General features: G+C 38.3%; 2 pseudogenes; both read right to left on the bottom strand.

The window, feature by feature from the left end:
- Positions 1 to 3637: 3637 nt before the first annotated feature.
- LOC101627383 lies at positions 3638 to 4523 on the bottom strand (annotated as a pseudogene).
- A 294-nt stretch (positions 4524 to 4817) lies between these two features.
- LOC105853163 lies at positions 4818 to 4965 on the bottom strand (annotated as a pseudogene).
- Positions 4966 to 19001: the final 14036 nt, after the last annotated feature.

Below are 19001 nucleotides of genomic sequence, written 5' to 3'. Positions count from 1 at the left end.
ACATTTATCCACTCATGATATATCTATTGGTGGACAATTGAATCCTTTTGATTTATTATGAGGAATCCTAAAATGAACATTTATGCACATGACTTTGGTGCATATGTGTAAGTTTTCCTTGGCTACATAGAGTCATACATTGCTTAGCAATATTTTGTCATGATGATCTCATTGCCTATGCCATCTGAGTAGGCTATACATCTTAGTTTGCATTATTATAAATTACACAATGACAAAATGACCTAAAGGTGTATTTCTTAAAATGTATCCCCTTAGTTAAGTTTCACATGTCTGAAATTCAAAAATTGGAAGGTTTGGGTAAGTTCAAATTTAGAAGATATTGTTAAATGATTTTTCAAAGTTATATAGATTTACATTTGTACCAATTGTGTAAGCAAGTTCAAATTGCTTCACATTCTTACCAACATTTGCTACTGTCAGTCATATTAATGTTAGCTATTCTAGAGGGTATGCAATAGTTTTAATTTGCATTTTGATTTTATTTTGATTTGCATATTTCTGGTTATTAATAAAATTGAGCAACTTGTGAAATATTTATTACTGCTTAGGTAACTTTTTTATGAAATGCCTATTGAGTTGTCTGCCTTTTTCCACTGATTTGTGATTCTTTGATTGAGTATTTGCAAATAACATGACACTACATATTATTCAAAACCATAAAAGCAAAACCTTGTATTTTAATAATACATTCTCATGAGAGGTCTGATGTATTCTATTATCACCATTCAATTTCCTGATCTCTAAAATGGGGATGGTAGTAATGTCTATCACAGGAAATGTTATTGCTAGGAAATGAAATAAATGTTATAAACTAGTTTAACAGTGCCTGATAGATAGTAAAAAATTTTATCCATATTCGCTCATCTCACTGCTCTTTTTTAAGGAGAAGAAAATACGGTGGGGAAAGAGTATGTGACAACCAGGGATCAAATTGATCCCAGAAATTAGATCTCTTGACTTTCAGCTCCTGATCTGTTCCCTTACTCCATTTTCCCTCTGGGAAGAATTCAGTTGCCTTTTAATAGTTCTATATCAGTAAGTCTCTTCATCATATAAAAATTACAGTTGAAAGATTACAAGCTGTACTGAGTGGAAAGGCTCTTCTGTAGAAAATTCTAAATAGTGTACATGCTAAATAGCATGTGACTCAGAAACAGGGGTCTTTGAGAATTTTTCTGTCATGTTCTTTTTTATATATATTCTTCTTACAAGTTAAGACAACCACTTCCTTCATGTTTGCCATACAAAGAATCTTGTCTTCAATCAGTTCATTAAGGTAGCTTTATAAAGATAGTGTTTTTTTTTTTAAGGCATTCTGCCAGTTCCCTCAAACATAACCTTGCAAATGGACAGAAAAAAAAAACGAGGAGCTTGGTAAATCATTTCCATATGGCTCAAGGCAATGAAAATTTTTTTGATTAACAGCACATTCAGTACAATGAAAGAACTTTCAAGTCTGCTAGAGAGAAATAGACTTCTCTGCAACATCTATTTTCTGTTTGGTGTTTTTCATTGCTTTGACTCTCCAAAATTCCTCCTAAATTCCCAATTGGTCCATTTTTAAACAACAGCTTCTTCCACGATATTCACCTGTTTATATTTGTCAGCCCTATGAAGCACATAGCTGCTCTTAAACTTATTTTAGAACCAGCTGCTTTAAACATATGCTTCAAAAATTCAAGGGCTGATTTTACAGACTCCTCAGTTGATAAAATCATTAACATGTCATCTGCATATGCAAGTACTGGTTTCAATATCTAACCTACTTTATTTCTATCTACACCTGTCTAAATAGTAAACCAAGCAAGTTAGTTCACATTGTAAATTCTCATCAAAGGGCTTTTAATTAACATATAAAGGACAAAATGGGCACCCTAGCGTTAATGTTTTTATTATCTTGATCTCCCCTTTCCTCACAGACAGAAATGAATCACATAATTTTCACACTCTTGACAAATTGAAAAGGTATGACCTAAGACTATACAACTTTAAACATGTCCTGGCCCATCAAAAGCTATTTATTCCTTTACAAATCACAAAGAATTCATAAACTCAACTGCCTTTTACTCTATATGTTTTACAGTTTCTTTTGGTATAACTAAAACATCTGTCACCTCTGTCCCTAACGCCTGAAATGAATCAAATCATCTTCCCTGCAAACATTGTTAATCTCACTGTAATCCCCACTAATCACTCTGTAATCAGCACTCAAAGGGGCTAAAGGTCCTTGATTCTTAATCACAATATTTTAATCATCATTCTTATGAGATGGCAGTTAGTAATCCTTAAATCTTGGGTTTATTTCTTCTCAACTTCCTAATTATTCCCTAGGACAAAGAATAGGAGCTCTCTAGATATGAGAGACCAGATCTCTCTGGTTAGAACTGGTTAGAAGAATAAGACAGTTTTAAGTGATGCTTCTGATGACTGTTCGGCCTTTATTCTTTTAATTTTGCAGGCTGAAGTCTGCTTCTATTTTTTTCCTTTGTTTTACTTCCTTAATTTCTTTTATTCTCTTTTACTTCCTTTTCCTTAATCTCTCTTTCTTCTATTGTATTTTTGCAAATTTTTGCATGAGTAGTAAATTATTTTGGCCTTGGTTTATATATATTTTGTATAATTTCATTTTTATTCTTCATCGTGGTTAGGAAATTCCCTTCTATTCCTAGCTTGCTAAGAGCAATTATCATGAATGGGTTTTTTGGATTTGGTCAAGCGCTTTTTCTACATGTGTCAACAAGATTATCTGATTTTTATTCTTTGGACTTTTGATGTGCTGGACTGAATTAATTCATTTTTGTCTTTTCTTAATATGTAATATTCTCAATCTTTTACATAACAATTTATTATTTCCTTTACTTTCTATATTTTTTCCCTGAAAAGGACAGAAGGAAATCATGACCCATTTCAGAGATTTGCTTTCTTCTTCAGTGACTGGATATTTCTGTCTCTTTATTATAAATTTTTTTCCTATCACTAGTTTAAATAATGTGTTACTTTTTCATTTTACAATATCTTTCTTAGCCATTCATATAACACCCCTCATAAAATCTATTTTTGCACTTAAATTTCAATACTACAATTTATTTTTAAAATATTATTGAGGACTATTATGTTCTAGGTATAAAACAGAAATACATTTATTATTCACTATGAGACTCTACATTGGCTAAGTACCTCTTGCCAAGAAGCTGAATTTAAATTCTTGAACTTTGAGATTGATCCTTTTCCCTTGCTCAGTTAAATATAAAAATGAACCCAAAGATTTGGGAGCTCTGTTTCTGATTCCTTCTTCTTTAGTTCCACCTTATAGCATATTTATCAATTTAACAAGCACAGATTTGATAACTGTGTTCTAATATCTAAAGGATAACTGAGTTCTAATATCAGCATGGAGAGTGAAGGAAGAAAGGACCTGAAGATGAGATGTCTTTGCCCCAAGAGAGTAAGAACCTGTTAATGGTTCTTTCTACTCTAACTCAAGTGATCTCTCTCAAACATAACACTGATTTTTAATTTTTATTTTATGCTAATTTTATTTTTGGCTGGAAAGACTTTTCAATAGGCAAATGTATTTCTTCCAAGAGTTGCCCCTATGTAATTTCAAGAGCCCACGTCAATTCTTATTTTGAAACTTCCTTTTCTCAGTTCTATTCTTGAAGAGCTGGGCCATAAGGAGTTTGCGTAAGTTTTGGGCAGTGAGTTTCATGACGTTCTGTCAATAAGTGTTAATTTGGCCTGCAATGAGCAGAGCATCCATCCTGGCAGGGTCTGGGGTGGCTTACAGAGTTTGGACACATCCTTCTAGGGAGAGGGGGCTCACCACAATTCTGGCCTCGCGTGTTCTGCTGGTGATGTTTCTGAGGCTGATGTTTATGCTGCTTCTGTTTAAGTGTGTTTTTCACCTATGTGTTATATTTAACTATATTTGGCTCACCTCATCTACTCTGTCCATCAGCCTACTAGATTTTTCCCCAAATGACTGCTGATGGAAAGACTGAAATATTCACGTTTAACTGCTACAACTAGACTAACTCATTAGAACATTGATTAGATGTGAATTTTTTATTACAATTGACACTTCATCAACCAAGTGCTCAAAGATGATACTTGCCTTTTTTGACTGCTTTAAGAGAAAACTCCTTCCTTTTACAAATTTCCATCAGTTTAGGAGTCAGTCGTATGCCTTCATGAGAGAGAACCATTGGAGAGATTTTACGGGGTCATAAATGAGAATGATCTTCATGGCATGCGTAACTGAACTGAGAGTACAGGAAGCCTGGGTGGGGGAGGAGCCTCAGTATGCCGGCTGCTGCCAGCCCTCGTGGAGATGGTCAGTGTTCACTTAGTATTTGCTCTGCATCGTTTCCACTGATACTGGACTTTGCTAAAGTTGGTTCTTCTTCTATATGATGGAGAAAAGGAAAGCAGTTGGTAATTTCAAGACCATCTTTTACAGCCAGGCCCCAAAGCACTCTTTGAGCCACCCTGGTTCCTTGTCTTCCCTTTTAGACAATATTTTATTATCTTTTTTTAAAAAAAGATTTACTTATTTATGCATTCAGAATTGGGGTACAGGCCAACAGGCCAGAAGAGCAGGAGCAGTGAGAAGATTCATCAAAAACAGAGACAGAGTGGGGAGCAGAACAGGACGACTGACGAAGGCACTGCTGAGGGGAGCAGCGGGCTGGTCACGCCGAGTGGGATCACCTCCAGGGCTGGGGGTCAAACTCATGCTGAAATGGCTTTAGCGTCTTAGCGTTGCCCTCCAACCTGCTGCGCCACCAGGGAGGGCCCTATTTTATCATCTTTAACACCACCTAGTCATCTATCTGCACTTGCTTCACTGCTAAGGCTCTGGAATCTCCCTTTCCTTTGGTTTGGAGGGACAATGGAGCTGAAAGAGGTTGGGGCAGAGCCAGTACCTGCCTTGCAGGTTTCCATTTTTCCAGCAAGACAGGCTGCACTGAATTTTAAAAAGCAGTTAAATGACTTTTAGTGAGTTCAGGTAATGCAATCATTATTACAAATATTTTTGAATACTTTCATCATTCCTCAAAGCATCATTCTATCCATTAAATACCACTTCCTAAGCCTCCCGTCTTCTCACCTACCCTTACGCTGCTTCTAATCTGTTCTCTTTATCTATAGATTTTTCTTCTATTTTGAACATGTATATATTTGAGCAGTTATATAAATGGAAACCTAAACTATGTGGTGTGCTGGCTTCTGTGTCTGTGACTTATTTTCTTAGTTATAGTTCTCAAGGGTCATCTATGAATATATACCACATTTTGTTAATTTATTAGTTGATGGACATTTGAATTATTTCTGTCCTTTGCTTATTGTGAATATTTTGTTGTGCATTCATTTAAAAGTTTTAGGGGAAACTATTTTCATTTTTTTGTGGATATATACTTAGGAGTAGACTTGCTGGAAGTTTATGCTTAAATTTTTAAAAATAATGTAATAGTTTACTTTTACATCATTTTGTGGATTTTTCCATCTCACTTGAATCCCCGTGGGATTCCCATCACCAAATCACTTGTGTGCCATCAACATAGTACCGTGCACTTCCCCCCTTCCCCATTTTTGATACCATTCCCCACTCCACCCCCATAAAATATCTCTAGTATATAATTGTTCATCATTATTATTTTCTCCCCTGGTCCTTTATATTCCTGCTATTAGTGAAACCAATATTTTGCCTTTTCTTTCTGGCTTAGCTCACTATGCATGATCCCTTCCAGCTCCATCCATGTTGCTGCAAAAGGCATGTGTGTGTGTGTGTGTGTGTGTGTGTTTGGTTGCTAAGTAATATTCCATTGTGTATAGGTACCACACCTTTGTAATCCAGTCATCTACTTTAGGCATTTGTGTTGATTCCATGTCTTTCTTATTGTAAAAGCAGCAATAAGCATGGGTGTCAGATGTCGTTTTGAATCAGTGTTTTTGTGTCTTTTGGGTAGATACCTAGGAGTGGGATTGCTGGGTCGTAGGGAAGCTCCATGTTTAGCAGTTTGAGAAACCTCCAAACAGTTTTCCATAGTGGTTGTGCTAGTTTGCATTCCCACCAGCAGTGCAGGAGAGTTCCTTTTTCTCCACATCCTCGCTAACATTTGTTGTTGCTAGTTGTTTTAAGATGTGCCTTTCTCACTGGGGTGAGGTGGTATCTCATTGTGGTTTTAATTTGTACCTGTCTTATTACAAGTGATGTTGAATATTTATGCTTAATTTTTAAAAGAATGTTATACTGTTAGTGTTCAACTGAGGAACATTTGCAACCCCAAACTGTGAAGGTGTACATACTCCAAAAGGGCTTTAGCCATTTATAAGCATATAGGTAAAGGAAGCAGACTCAGTGTGAAAGACTTTTCATAGTTTGTGTGTGTGTGTATGTCAGAGAGAGAGAGAGAGAGAGAGAGAGGTTGAAGAAAAGGTATTCCTAATAAAACTCCAAAAATTATTCATTCCATCATGGGCAAATAACCAGCCAAACTAGTCTCTTGCCACAGATATGATCTGTAAATATTTTTCTCCCATTCTGTGGTTTGTCTATTCACATTCTTGATGGTGTCTTTTGAAGGACAAAAGTTTGTAACTTTGAGGAAGTCATATGTATATATACTTTGATTGCTTGTGCCTTTGGTGTCCTATCTAAGAAACTTGCTAAATCCAAGATAGGAAGATTGACCTTTATATTTTCTTCCAAGAGTTTATAGCTCTTACATTAAATTTTTTTATCCATCTTGAGATACTTTTTGTATATTATGTAAGTTAGAGGCTTAACTCATTCTTTTGTCTCAGTATCATTTATTGAAAAGATTATTTTTGACTATTGAATTGTTTAGGCAATTTTGGAAAAAAGCAACTGACCATAAATATGAGGGGTTTATGTTAGATTTTCAATTCTATAAAAATCTCTCTCTCTAGCCATCCTCTCCTTAGGCCACTCTCACATTTACAGCATTGTAGTAAGTTTTGAAATAAAAAAATGTGAGTTCTCCAACTTTGGTTTTAATTTGTTTATATTGTTTTGATTATTTCACATACATGTTAGGATTGGTTTGCAATATTGCCAAAGAGCTGTGATTCTGACAGGGAGTACATTGACACTACAAGTGAATTTGATGAGAACTGCCACATAAGCATATTACCTCTTTTGGTCAGCCTTATGGATGTCTTTCCATTTATTTAGATCTTCCTCAACATCATTCAATCATTTTTGTAGTTTTCAGACTATTCATTTTTCGCTTCTCTTCTTGCACTTATTTCTAAGTATTTGATTTTTTGGACATTCTTGTAAGTAGAAAAGCATTCTTAATTTCACACTTGGCTTTTCTGTTGCATGCAAGTGTAGGTGAGAAGCAGCCGCTATGCTGAGTAGAGGAAGAAGGCAACTGAGCAAGGAGGGAACCATGGCGAGGATCACCAGAACCACAATATTGAAGGGCAAGATCCAGCTTCTGCAGCAGCTGTCAGATGATACCCAGAAGAGGGTGAGGATTCCATCAGAAGTGGAGGGAGTAAGGCAGGCTGGCACAGACTAACGTTGAGGCGGTCTAAGAACAGCAGGATTCAATTTGTTGAAGATGAGCTTGATAGCCCTCAGGAGTGCCTGGCCACTAAATTGCTAAAGCTGGAGGAAGCTGAGAGTAAGAGAGATATGAAGGTTTGGAAGAAAGAGTCTTAAAAGGAGGAGGAAAGATGGGACTTTGGGAAATCCAATTAAAGAGCCTGAGCACATTGCAGAAGAGGAAGATAGCAAATATGGAGCAGTGGTTAGAAAGCTGGTGGTTACTGGTAATTATTGAGGGGTATTTGGAGCAGACAGAAAAACAAGCTGAGCTGTCAGTCAGTGGTTGAGCAGATAAGACTGGTGGCCCAGAACCTAAACTGGCTGATAAAAAATACTCTTTTTTAAAAAGATTTATTTATTTATGCATACAGAACTGGGGTACAGGCCAGAGGTGCAGGGGCGGTGAGAGGCTTCACCAGAGACAGAGTGGGGAGCAGAACAGGCAGATCGATGAAGTACACTGCTGAGGGGAGCAGCGGGCGGGTCTGCCATGCCAAAAATACTCTTAAAAAAAAAAAAAAAGAAAGAAAATATGAGGATGAGAGAAAGATTCTTACTGATAAACTTAAGGAAGTGGAGTCCCATGTTGAATTTACTGAGAGGTCTGTAGCTATGCTGGAAAAGACAGTTGATTTGACATATAAACTGAAATGTACCAAAGAAGAGAACAAAGGAATGTGGGGCTAATTTTGCTTGACCAGAATGACACAGAGCACCTCAATCTGGTTCTGAGGTGGCAACTACTTCTCCCTCTGACCCCAACTCTGCCTGATGAAAGCTTACTGGAAGCTGACCTTTAAACTGAGTGCAGATTTTAAAAAATATTTATTTCTTTATGCATACAGAAAAGGGGTACAGGCCAGAGGTGTGGGGGGTGAGAGGATTCACCAGAGACAGAGTGGGAGGCAGAACAAGAGAACTGACTAAAATACACTGCTGGAGCAGTAGGCAAGACAGAAGAGGTCTGCCTCACCATGGGGGTCACCTCCCTGGCCGGGAATTGAACTTGTGCTGCAGTGGCTGCTATAGCTTCCTAGTGCTGTGCTTTAACTTGTTGCACCACCAGGGAGCGCTTGAGTGCAGATTTTTAATTAGGAGACAGCACTCCCGTTTGCTGCCCCTTCCACTCTCAGAGGAAGGGAGTATCAAACCATCTCTGACTTTCCCAGATATTCCAGTTGGGCTAGAGTCTAAGCACTTTGGGGAAATGGCATTTCAAGGAATGTGAACACAATGCAAAAGTGTCTAAGAGCAGGTTTTGACCTACACTTTTTGTAATTAACCTTTTCTATTATTGATGATATGACAACCATTTCTAAAACATCCCAAATAATTTCACTATTTTAAAGAAGCAGTCCCTTCCTCACTTTTAGAAGATAACTTTTCAGCTCACTCTAGATAGTCCTTTGCATAGAGAAGGGGAGGAGGTATGGTCCCATCTTACTCAGATCTAAAAAGAACCCAGAGGACGACTACCATGGGCAACCTCCTTGCTCCATGCAAAGTATAGGCCAAACCAAAAGGTGATTCCAGGAGGAGCTTTAAGGTATCTTTGGAAAACTTTTTTTTCTTTAGAAGTGATCAAACAAATTAAGACAGTAAAAACTCATACCAAATCCTGTTGCTCACAGACTGTTGAGGTAACCATTTATTTGCTCCCCTGCTTCCTGGAAAGATAAGAAAATCATGTTTTTGTTATTGATGTAGCCATATGAAACTCAGCACCTTTTTCTAAATCTGAAGCTGCTGTCTCTAAAAATGTCACCACATTGTACTTGAGATCTCTTAGTGTTGGAAATCTTGAACAGTTTATGTAAAAACCAATTTTATGTTATTTTGAAACTTTTCTTCTTTGGGTTTGGGGTGTAATGGTCACCCCATCTGGCTATGAGAGCTCTGTATAGTCAGTAAACTGTGTATTGATTTTTTTTTTTAAAAATCCCTCCTTAGCTAATTCCCCCACCCTTTAAAAAAATTTTTTTTAAGATTGATTTACTTATGCTTACAGAACTAGGTACATGTCAGAGGTGTGGTAGGTGAGAAGATTCATCAGAGACAGTGGGGAGCAGAACAGGCAGATTAATAAGGAACATTGCTGAGGGGAGCAGTGGACGAGACAGGAGAGGTCTGCTGTGCCATGTGGGTCAGCTCCCTGCTTGGGGAGCTGTGGCTTAGGAGAGCTTCATAATGCAGTGCTTTAACCCATTGCCCCATCAGGGAGAGCCCATAATCCCCCCTGTTTAGTGAGCTTTCTTGGAGGTCTGTCACATGTGCTTTTGCAGTTTATTGGCTTAAAATATATTCTGCCTGGGGATCCCTTTGGGAGAGAGAGAAGCCATTAATGCAATTGTTTTAATACTGAAATTTTGATACTGAAAGTTGACATGTGTGTCTTTGAAATCAAGGACCAGTTCCTTAAAAAAAAAAAGTGATTGATTTTGCATATAGATCTTGTATCCTACTACCTTGAACTTGTTGATTAGTTCTCTGTGTGGGTGTACATGTGTGTACCTTAGGAGTTTCAAAAGACAAGCTCATGCCATCTATAATCTAGATAGATTAGCTTCTTTTGTGAATTGAACTGATATGACCAGGTAATCTTACCTTTTTCTTTTTTATTAAAATAAAAAAAATATTTTTATGTAGAAGAACTGGGGTGTAGGTCAATATGCAGGGATCAGAGGATTCACCAGAGACAGAATGGCGAGCAGAACAGGCCCATGTACTGAAATACCTGCTAAGGGGAACAGCACGTAATACAGGAGGCAAGACATTTGCTGCACCATATGTGAGTCAGCTCCCTTGGCCAGGGATGGAACTCAGGTCTTAGAGGTGACAGTACAGAGACGTAACCCCTAGGCCATCCAAGAGGCTCTAAGCTTATCTTTTCCCTGATCATAGGAAGTCATCTGTCTTTCATCATTAATTATAATGTTAACTGTGGTTTTTCTATGGCTTTTATCAGCTTGAGGAAGTTTGCTACTCTTTCTAGTTGTATTTTTTTCAAATGCTTATTTTTTCACCTCTTGAGATAATTATGTGGTTGTTGATTTTTATTCTATTGATATGGAGAAATTGCTTAACTTTTTAAATGTTCAACCAATCTTGCATTTCTGATATAAATTCCATTTAGTTATGAAGCATAATATGTTGCCTAAATTGGCTCCCTAATTATTTGTGAAGTTTTTTTTATCTATAATTACATGGAGTATTACTCTATACTTTTCTTTTCTTATGATATATCTGTCTGGTTTTGCTGTCAGAGTAATACTGACCTCAAAGAAGTGGGAAACCACAGTGGGAAGTACACTGTCACCAGTTTTGGGAAGAATTCATAAAGAATTGATATTAAGTCTTCTATCCATGTTTAATAGAATCTACTCAGTGAAGCAAACATTTCATTTGTCACTTCCTTTTAAGAATCCTATTTTTTAAGATTTATTTTTATTTATTTATTCATGCAAGACTGGGGTGCATGCCAGTGGTGGGGGGAGAGAAGATTCACCAGAGACAGAGTGGGGAGCAGGACAGGTGGATCTACTGAAATACACTGCTGAGACAAGCAGCAGGTGAAACAGTAAAGGTCTGCAGTGCCATGTGTGTTACCTCCCTGGCCAGGGATTAAACTCATACTACAGTGGCTGCTGATATCTTCAGTGTTGAGACTTAGCCCCTGTGCCACTAGGGAGGCTCCTTTTAAGAATACCTTAATATGGGCCCTCCCTGGTGGTACATCTGGTTAAAGCTCAGCACTAAGAAGCTAAAACCACATCAGCATGAGTTTGATTCCTGCCCTGAGGTGATCCACATGGTGTGGCAGACCTCTCCTGACCCGCCTGCTGCTCCCCTCAGCAGTGTGCTTCGTTGATCTGCCTGTTCTGCTCCCCACTCTGTGTCTGGTGACTCCTCTCACTACCTCTGCACCTCTGGCCTATGCCCCAGTTCTGTATGAATAAATAAATAAATCCTAAAAAAAAAAATAAAGAGCCTAACCAATTTTCCTATATAGTCATTTAAAAATGAGAAGATAGAATAGAAACTAATGAGAAATCTTTACAGTAGTCTGGTGATTAGAGGCCTCCCTGGTGACTCAAGGGTTTAAGTCTCAGCACTATGAAGCTTTGGGCAGCAACTGCAACATGAGTTTAATCCCCAGCCTGGGAGCTGACCCACATGGCGCAGCAGACCTCTTCTTTCTCACCGGCTTCTCCCCTCAGCAGTGTATTTTAGTTGATCTGCCTGTTCTGCTCCCTACTTTGTCTTTGGTGAATCCTCTCACCCTCCGACACCTCTAGGCTACACCCCAGCTCTTGGATTCATAAATAAAATAATCTTTCTTTTTAAAAATAGTCTGGTGATTAATTTAATTCAAGAAGCACCTTGATGGGAAAACCCCATCCCATTTAAATCGGAACTTGTTATTACTTTAATAATGACAAATAGCTATCAAATGCTATATGGAATCCTCTGTGAACAGTATTTCTCTGTGAATTCTTTTTCCAACGTCAGAATAATTAAAAAGAATTTTTGCTGGAGGAACTCATTATGAATGACTTCTCTGTGTTTCACCATATTTCTGAGGAAAATTTGTCTTAAAAAATTGATTCAATAGTGGGGGAGGTTCTGCATGCCTTTTTGCTGACTTTCCAAGTCTCAAAATAATGATCTTCACAGTAGGGAATACCAAAGAAGCTAATGGCAGAATTACAATGGTAATAGTCTTCAAAAAAGTATTTCTTCTTTCAGTATCTAAAATAAAGTCTTTCAATATTCAGTTAAAGATGGGGTGTGATCTTTTGTTAAGAAATTCTTCCCTTAGTATGGCTGTTCAAAACCTATAATGACTGCATTTTCTCAATTTAGTTGGGAAATGTTTATGAAGGAAAAGGAACTATTTGGAGCAGGCTCAACATCCCTCTCTGTTTTGCCATTTTTTGAGAACTTACTACAAATCTGAGTTAAATTGTGTGACAAAGTGAGTGTCATACTAACATTGTTGATGCACATCAGTTACTTAAATTTCATTAAGATAAAACTTTTAGTGAAGAATGAATTAAGAAGGTAAACTCATCAAAAGTACATGTCACAGGCTTATCTATTTTTTAAAAAGATTTATTTATCCATACAGAACTAGGGTACAGGCCAGAGGTGAAGGGTGTGAGAGGCTTCACCGGACACAGAGTGGGGAACAGAACAGGCAGATCGACGAAGTACACTGCTGAGGGGAGCAGCAGGCGAGACAGGAGAGGTCTGCTGTGCCATGTGGTCACCTCCAGGTATCGAACTCATAATGAAGCGGTTGCAGCTCACTTGCAGTGCTGCGTCCTAACACACTGTGCCACCAGGGAGGACTAGGGTTTCTCTATTATTGTTCCTACACTCAATAACTTCAGCGAAGATGAACAATTTTGCCAATTTTATCTCAACACTAGCCAGAGAGGTCATTTCCATGCTTATCAAGTACTAGGCTTGTCACCAAACACTTATTTTATATAACTCACAACAAACCAGCAAGGCAGGATTTGCTTCAATTTTGAGTAACAAAGGTTAAAATAACAACTTTTTTTTTTTAAGATTTATTGATTTATTCATATAGAACTGGGGTACAGGCCAGAGATGTGGAGGGTGAGAGGATTCACCAGAGACAGAGTGGGAAGCAGAATAGGCAGATAGACGAAGTACACTGCTGAGGGGAGCAGTGGGCCGGTCAGGAGAGGTCTGCCTCGCCATGTGGTCACCTCCGGGGCAGGCGGGAATCGAACTCATGAGGAAGTGGCTTTAGCTTCTTAGTGCAGTGCTTTAACCCGCTGTGCCACCAGGGAGGGCCAAAATAACAACGTTTTAAAAAGGGAGCATATTTATTTATTTATTGTGTCTAGAGGTCCAGAGGTAGGCATCTTAAGACTGGTTTGATACTTCTGCTTTATAAATTCCCGAAGGACCCAAGCCCTTTCTACCTTATAATTGGCCACTAGCTGCAATGTCAATAGAAAGGAATGGGCTGAAGAAAAGGGGGCAAAAGAAAAGGACCAGTTTCTAGTACCAGAAATCTAGTGCATGTATTTTACTCAAAGCTCATTGGTCAGAAATCACACCTAAATGGATGGCCATATGCCCAGTTGAAAAGGAAGGTAAGATATTAGAGGATAACTAGACGCTTCTATGCTATAGTATTGTCAATCCTATCTTAGAAATAAGGTATCCGAACCTTAGACCTACTAATTAGTTCTAATTAATTAATTGCCCAAAGACGTTTGACTAATGAATGTTTTAGAGAAAATTTAAAACTAGATCTGTCTATCTGGAAGATTGGTGCTATTGGGACTAGAGCAAAGGCAGTGGGTAGTAGTAACTCTTTTTTTAAGAAACTTATCTGAAACATTGTCTCAGTTATTGCCATGTAACAAGATCATATGAAATTTAAGCAGTAAGCAGTTATTTAACTCAGGAACCTATAGATTAGCTGAGTAATTCTGCTAAACTAAGGCAACCTCAGTGCATCTCTGCGTGGAAGTTGGCAGAAGTCTCTTCTACAATTGCTTTGATTCTGACATTTTGATGTTGCTTCACATAGCCTCTCCTCACAAAGTTTGTTCTTGTGGCATGGCAGAAGTCCAAGAGAGTGAGTACAGAAATACGCAAGGCTTCCTGAGGCACAGGTTCCTGATTGCTTCAATGTCATTTCCTCTGCATTCTATTGGTCACATTAAATAAGACTAGCCCAGATTCAAGAGGGGAGGGGGACAATCAATTGCATCTCTTGATAAATGCCAGATCATGCTTTAAAGAGCAGGAATACAAGAAGATCACTAATTGGGGCTATCAGTGTAACCATACAATCATGAGTAATAGCTCTTAATTGAAATTGAGAATACTGAAGAGAATTTTTGACAAAAAACCTTGACCAAGCTAACTTTATTTAACATGTAATCAGTTGTGCTTTTCTTTTTAGAGGAACTCATATTCTACAATAACTCTACTCAGCAGTGTAGATACATTTGTGAAGTGAAACTTAGAAAAGGGCCCTGGAGCCTTGTAATATTTTCCCCTCTAATACTAAGACTGAATTAAGTCTAGGAAGGGATAGAGAGAGAGAGAGAGTCTTTGGCTAAAGATTTCATCATTGTCCCACGAAATGTATTCTGTCCTAGAGTATATGTTTTCTCTGAGATATAAGAGTTATGCTAATTTTAAAAGACTCATTCTATTTGTTTATGCATATAAAATCTGGGGTATAGGCCAGAGGTGTGTGAGGTGTGTGTGTGTGTGTGTGTGTGTGTAAGTATTTACCAGAGACAGAGTGGGGAGTAGAACAAGCAGAGTGGCTGAAATACACTGTAGAAGCTGGTGAGACAGGAGGGGTCTGCTGCATCAGGTGGGCCCTCTCCCTTACTAGGGATCGAACTTATGCTGCAATGGCTGTGCATTGCTTCATAGTGCTGAGACTTCATCCCTTGTGCCAACAGGGAGGCCCTGTTATGCTTAATCTTAACAACAAGAAAAAAAGGCCTCAGGATGTCCTCAGGATCTTAAGAGAGTAAAAAGAGTTGTTTGTTATATTTTCTTGACTTTTTTGACTAGCTTGTTCATTCACCTAATGAAAATTCATTGAACCCCTGCCTTATACCAAGTACCATACTAGACAATGAGATGTGATAATTAAGAGTAATGGCACCTACTTTTATGTGGGTTGGGGAAGTAAGACATTAATTAAATAATTTCACAAATAAGCACATCATGACAAAACACAAAAAGTTACATGAAGTAAAAGTATTTGATTGATTGTGGGACCTCCCTGGTGGTGCAGCGGGTTAAAGCACTGCACTAAGAAGCTGAAACCACTTCCGCATGAGTTCGATGCCCGCCTGCCCCAGAGGTGACCACATGGCATGGCAGACCTCTCCTGACCCGCCCGCTGCTCCCCTCAGCAGTGTACTTCGTCGATCTGCCTGTTCTGTTCCCCACTCTGTTTCTGGTGAAGTCTTTCACCACCCCTGAGTCTCTGACCTGTACTCAGTTCTGTATGCACAAATAAATAAATCTTAAAAAAAAAAAAAGTATTTGATTGTTACAAAACTTTCTAAAACAATGAGCGGATCTGCTCTGGAGCATCAAGGAAGGGATGCTGTTAAAGAAGAGATGTTTAAGTTGAGAGCGGAAGAATAAGTCAGAGTTAAGATAGGATTCCAGGCAAACATCTGAAAGGCCCTGCAGTGGTAAGAGGGCCAACGTTTATGAAAATCTGAAGAAAGTCGCTGAAATGCAGAGCGTGGGCGGAAATGGGTTATGAGAAGAGACAGAGGACTCATGGCTGTTAGATTATGTCAGGCCCCCGGCAATATAAGAAACTTGTCTTTATAATCACAACAAAGGGCAGTCATAGGAAGTGACATGAGCATATCTTTGGTGTTAAGTCCAAGTTGGATAAGCAGGGACCATTTCAGGGGCTAGTGCAGTATCCAGGTGGAACAGATTGCTTGGACTAGAGCAGGATGGAAAGAGGATGAGACCCAAACTTATCAGGAGATTCTGGTGATAATATCAATAAGCCAATATTATATGTCAGCTGTGGGATGTAAAGAAGAGGAAAATTATTACACTGAATCTTTCACACCTCTCTATATCTACACTGAGGGCTTTGGGCTTATCTACAGAGCCTGCTTCTGCTAGTGACAAACAAAAATGTCAACATGTCATTCCAAGACCAAGATTTAAGAGACTTTGTACATTTCTTCTTTGCTTTAGGCATAAACCACCAGCAGTGGATGGAACATGCCCAGACTGGCCTAATCCTATAAGGAAAATGAGAGACAAGTAGGGTAGAGTCACTCTACAGACCCACAGCAAGAAACACAGCACCCCAAACTGCTGTGACCTACTGAGGCCCAACTGAACATAGGCTGGATGAGCCAAAATCCAGCTGGCCTTTTTTATAGCTGAGCAATAACAAATGAATGTTGTGTTTTTGTTTTTGTTTTTTACTGAGCGATACCTAACAAGTTCCAGAAGGCCAAAAATGACTCTTGGGATCTAAGTCGGCAAAACTAAATGGATGGTGGTGAGCACTCACTTCAGTTAATCCATTTCTTATCTCTAAATGCCTATCTTTGCTGGGCCAAATTTTTGCAGTTCTTTTTCTGCCACATTTATTCCTGTTACAGTCACTTAAGTTTCTAGAGTAGAAAGTTAAGTGGGAAAAGGAAGCAACCGTAAGTGCTATGGACTGAATTGCCTCCTCCCCACATGAGTTCTTTGAAGTCCCAATCCTCAATGTGAGTGGTAAAAGGGCCTTTATGGAGGTGATTAAAGTTAAATGAAGGCATAATGGCTGGCCCAGATCTAATGGGATTAATATCTTTATAAAAGGAAGAGACATCAAATATCTATTTGTCTTTCATTCTCTCATTATTATTTCTCTTGCCTTGCCCCCACCCCAATTCACAAGGAACACAGACACACAAAAAAGAGGCTATGTGAGTGAGCAAAGCTGGAAAAATTGCCACCGAAAGCCAAGAGAAGAGAACCCAGAACAAAAGCTAACTTACCTGTACAGGCAATCAATCCCTTGCTTTTCAGAAATTCATATTATGAGGGAGCTTCAAGCACATTGCTTCTTTAAACACATACAGTAGTACCTATTCTTGCTAACTGAAAGAGATCTGGAGAAGATTTTTCCCTTTTATGGCATACACAAAAGTCAAATATTCAGTGTGTATTGTGGAAGGACAACATCCTTCCTAGAGACAGCAACCACCCAGGTAGAAGGAGTCTCCCTGCCAAGCTCCTTCCCTGGAAACTACTTTCTACAGAATGTGGATGTGTCCTATCATTCATGCTTTTATTATACATTAGAGTTACTTTAATTTTTATGTTATATGGTATGGTTTAGTTCATTATTTTTTGGTTCTGAGAATGTTCAAATTCTTTTCCATATAAAGTAATTATAAGTTATTTTGGTGCTTTATGGCATTTCAGCTTAAAAAAGGAATCATAGAAACCTCTACTTTGGGATAGGATGGAAACCTGTACTTTAATCTTATACTTCCAAGTCTTTAAACTACTGTTGGCCCCACATTTTCCACTGTTAATATCATGAGATGGCAAAATGAAGAATGATGTAAAAATAAATGTTTATGGTGTAAAAAACAAAACAAAACAAAACAAAAAAACATGTGATGAATCTGTAGCCAGGGCCACAGTGTGTTCCTTGTGAATTGGGGTGGGGGAGGGAGAATAAAAAAGATTAAAGTCAAGGGAGATCTTTCCTCCTGCTGACCTGGTCCAATCAGATCTCTTCTCCTAATAGAAGCTACACACTAAAGTTTCCTTGCAAAAGAATTATCTGTGACCTTATTATATGGATTTTATTTTTCTTTATTGCTGTGGCTATATACTACAATGAGTATAGAGCAAAAAGTGGAGAGAGGGGAGAACTACAGGGAATCTAATGAATCTAGTGAATCTCTTTTTGTGTCCCAGAGAATGCTTTAAACCATGTTACAATATACTAAGAAGACATATACTATATATCTAAAAATCATACCAATAACTGTTGGAAAACTGAAGTGTTAAACCAAAGGAGGGTTTGGTATAGTTTTAATTGAGTGAATTCTATCTAATTGACTGAATTAATCTATTTAATGAGTGAAGCATGTGTGTGTGAGTGTGTTTGTGAGTGACAGAGACAGAAAATGAGAATGAGACACAGAGGAGAGAAACAGAGAACTGGATGTGGTAACTCATTCCTAGAACTGAGCTGTTGGCTGGTCTGGGTTTTGTTTAGCATTTCTTTGACATTTGACTCTTTCGCCTTTTAAGAATAAGGTCTTTTATAGTTTCCTCCCTCTTCCCTGCATGATTTCTGCCCATCATTGGGTAAAACAGAATTATTCCTAATGGGTTTCTGATTTGTTCTTTGGAGCCCCCATTTTTAGTAAGCACACAAAAAACTATTCATACGCATTGCTAGCTTACACTAAACGTTCTTTGTTAAGCTCAATTCTACAGGCTGGGCAGCATAAACATTCAAGGAAAAAAATTCATTGTACAGAGTTCTAAGAGTCTGGCACCAAACAGTTCTCTAAGGTTTGTTTAAACAAGAAATGTATTTAAAAAGAGACATTTTTCATGGTGGTGATGATTGTGACCACAAAGTCCCATATCTGAGTGGTGGTCACTGCAGAAGTATTAAGGGGCCTGTCAGTGAAGCATTCACCCAGGGAAGGGCCAAGAGGGAAAATGGCTTTGCTCTGAATGTTCCACATCTTTCAGTTTTTCTAAGGATTGTCTCAGCTTTTTTAGATTTAATGCATTTCAGTACTTGAAGAGTGGGTCAGAGAAAAGCAACTGGAAGTGAAAATCATTTGCTTTAAGAACTCAGGCAAGTCTTTTGTGAAATGAT

The sequence above is a fragment of the Condylura cristata genome, unplaced genomic scaffold (assembly GCF_000260355.1).
Source record: "Condylura cristata isolate star-nosed mole 26May11 unplaced genomic scaffold, ConCri1.0 scaffold00009, whole genome shotgun sequence".
NCBI lineage: Eukaryota > Metazoa > Chordata > Mammalia > Eulipotyphla > Talpidae > Condylura > Condylura cristata.
The sequence above is the reverse complement of the archived record's forward strand: the minus strand, read 5'-3'. Positions and strand labels throughout refer to the sequence as shown.